Genomic DNA, 3,795 nt, shown 5'->3' on the forward strand with positions numbered 1-3,795 from the left:
TACGTTTTAGGAGTTTTGCTAACATGTAGATAGAGCGTGTGTTCGCTTTTTTCCTCTTTTAATGACATCCACAGAGAAGATGAGGAGCTCACTTCCTAAAGGACGTGTGGCGTTGACAGGCCGGCCTCTAGGGTCAAGGTAAGGTCATGAAGCAGACGCTCGCGTTGGTAACTCGGATGACAGCTGCACATGACTTCACGTACAAACACTCTTCTACTGGTAAGCATATACATGCTGAGAGATGGACGTAGGTATTATAACAGATGTGTATCTACTGCATCATAGTATGTCTGTTCTTATATGTTTGCTTACAAACAGCAGGGAAAAGCAAGATTATTTAAAGATGACCTATTATGCCCCTTTCTCAAGATGTAATATAACTCTCAGGTGTCCCCAGAATGTGTCTGTGAAGTTTCAGCTAAAAATACCCCACAGATCCTTTAAAGGAGTCATAACCTGTAATTTTCACTTTTCCACGAGAATCAATGTATGTTATGATTGCCTAACGATTATACATTGGCCGGGAAGCCGATATTCAAAAGTGAAGCGTTTGTTTACCCCAGGGTTCGTAAACCAGCCCACGTGCACGCGCACCCTGCCCCTCTCCCTCTCATTTTCAGTCAAGAAAGATGCAGAAATGTAGTCCACACGTGAGTTGCTCTGTGGTTGACTGCCAGAATCAACATTCAAATGGGTTTTCTCTACCAAAAACGGACCAAACTACCAGGGACCAGTGGATGAAATTCATTTTTAATGATGCTGTTCCAACAACCCTATCAACTGGCTCAACGTTAGGTGTCTGCGCTAAACATTTTACACACCCTCAGTGATAAACAGACAAGAAAATGATAAAGCTATTATTTCATATAATTGTATATTATATAACAATGACAACATATCATTGTATTGATTTTTTTATATAATAGATAAGGATAGATAAATAAAACAAACAGTCAAGTAATAATAAACAAAGAAAAACATCACGTTACATGTCTGTAGATGAAAAATATTGAATGTCTAAAAAACCACAACGTGAAACAAGGCAAAAACAACACATGATAGCAAACGTTGATCTCTATAACCACTGTAAGCTGATAAAAAAAGTAGACTACATCTCCGTTAATGTAATCTACATTAAATAAAAGGTAAACTTATGTGGGAGAAAATAGCAACAAATGTTTTAGCTCGTTACTGATGTTAATGTATGTCTCAGTCAAAATGATTGTCTTTACCATTCAGAGACATGTTGATGTAGACGTCCTTCCATTGACTCTATATCCAGCTCTGGTTCAGAGTCTGGCTCAAACATATACGGTTGAATCCCGTAGGTCGCGGCCAGGTCGGGTTCATTCACAACCAGTGTTGGGCAAGTTACTTTTAAAAAGTAATTAGTTACAGTTACTAGTTACTTCTTCCAAAAAGTAACTGAATTAGTTACTCAGTTACAAATTTTAAAAGTAACTAGTTACTTAAGAAAGTAACTATTGCGTTACTTTCAAGTAATTAAATTTTAAATGCTCAAATGTGACCCCACCTCTACCCCTCTTTAACGGAACTTAAAATACATGTGCATGTTCAATTATTTATGATAAATCTGAATATTATAATGAAATGGCCCCTAATACAATACATTATTAACAGAAACATGAAACATTGTACACACATCTAAAAAAATGTTGCTGTGGGACAAAGTGAGACTAGCCTCCAATCAAATGCCATGTATGTAGATATTATGTTTATATAGTGGATCAATGCAAATAACACAATAGATGTTTTGGAACTTTTGATATTTATTGCCCCTCAACAGGCCACAACTGGGCAAAATTAAATTAAGCTTGTTAAGCTCGTCGCCATACCTGTCTCTCGTTGACTGACTGGCTTGTGTTGTTCCTTGTGTGTCCTGTCCTGTCCTGTCCGACTATGCGTTATGATGGGTCGTTCCCAATTCATGAGCGTTAGCCGTTAGTGATGATGGGTCGTTCGCGAATGAGCGTTAGTGATGATGGATCGACTCGTTCATGAGCTTTTAATGGGTCGTTCGCGATTCGCGAATGAGGCGACTCTAAGAGCCGGCTCTTTTAGGTGAACGTCGGGAGCTGGCTCGCATATCCGAAGAGCCGACTCTATTTTTACAAATTTAGCCTATAGAAATTAAATAATTATGTAATAAAAATTGAAATATTATAGTCAAAGTCATTTAAAGAGCCGTTTGTGAGCCAAAAGAGCCGGTTCTTTTCAGTGAGCTGAGTCAAAAGAGCCGAATGCCCATCACTACTATGCGTGCTTTCGAACACCCGCCCAACTCTACCTCTGATTGGCTTACAATGACATTTTACTCTACCTCAGCCAATCGTCAGCATTTATGCGCTTGTCTCGTGCTCTGCCCACTAACCAAGGAAGAACAGTAAAAAAAGTATTTGCCTCTCGCTCAGAGATCTAGTTGGTCTGATGAAAAAAAACCCCAGCTTCATCAGTTATAGTAACGCGCCGCATTTTTTGGCAGTAACGGTAACGGCGTTATTAAGATGAGAAGAGTAATCAATTAGATTACTCGTTACTGGAAAAAGTAATGCCGTTAGTAACAGCGTTATTTATAACGCCGTTATTCCCATCACTGTTCACAACTTGCGCCATGACGTCATTTTGTAATGATATGCTGAAGTTACCTGCGGTGTCAAGCCCCCTCCTTCCTGCCACCAATCAACGCGCCCCTCATTTGCATTATTAAAATGACCGTCCACGACAGCCAAAATATCGCATCAGATCTCGCGAGACAATAATGCATTCAGAAATAAAGGTCAGAGGAGCTCTGTGTTTATTTTTTTCCACTTTTCTTTTTTAGAAGGGCCTGAAAGACTATAATAGAGCGTGGGTATCCAAGGTAATACTAGGTTATGACTCCTTTAATATAGCTTGTCCAATTTGTGTGTGTCCCTTTAAATGCAAATGAGCTGCTGCTGCTGCTGCCTTTACAGCTCGTGCTTCGGATACTCTGGCAACAACAAAACTGGAGAATCTCACGCAGCAAATATGTCAGAAATTGTCAATAGCGTGTTTGAGCCAGAGTTGGACACTGATGGAGAGACTCGGGAAGAAGGTACAACTTTTAGTATGCAACTGGACGTTACTGAATAGTAAGTGGATGAATTAACATAGTTGTTGTGGAGTTCAACTCATCGACTAGCACGAACCGTAATGTTAATATAACAATCTTTCAGAAACATCATTTGTGCAAATCCAGCGTTAAACTGACCCTTGTTTGTGAAGCTGTCCGGCATACAATGATTTGTGCAAATATATAACACTTTTACCGATTTTCTTCAGCACATTTCCTTCATAAATGAAATGTAAGCACAGTGTCCTCAGTGGGTCTGCTGCCGGGAGTCTATAGAGACTGGTATGTGCGCTGGTACATCCAATAACAGAACATTAGTAATGTTTTTTGGCGTAGACATTGTATATCTCCGGCTGCTACCGCGAGGACACAGAGATGGCGACTGCGGCGGCTCACTCGGGCTGGGATCTATGCTAATAGGGCAGATCGTTAAATCTGGAACCACTGTTTATGATTTATGGGGATTATAAAAAAAAGGAGTGGGTGGATATACCGATATAGGCTGGTTGTTTACACACACTGTAGACACACATCAGTGTTCAAACACCTTATTAAAGTGAATTTTGCATAATAGGTCCCCTTTAATAGTCATGGTACCCTATATCAAAATAATGACCAACTTTTAAAATGCTTCCAGTCTTTTTTCTTCTTGACATCAAAGGAAGTTTCTTCAATCAAAC

The sequence above is a fragment of the Rhinichthys klamathensis genome, unplaced genomic scaffold, assembly GCF_029890125.1.
Source record: "Rhinichthys klamathensis goyatoka isolate OS25496 unplaced genomic scaffold, OSU_Roscu_1.1 h1tg000431l_1, whole genome shotgun sequence".
NCBI classification, from domain to species: Eukaryota; Metazoa; Chordata; class Actinopteri; order Cypriniformes; family Leuciscidae; genus Rhinichthys; species Rhinichthys klamathensis.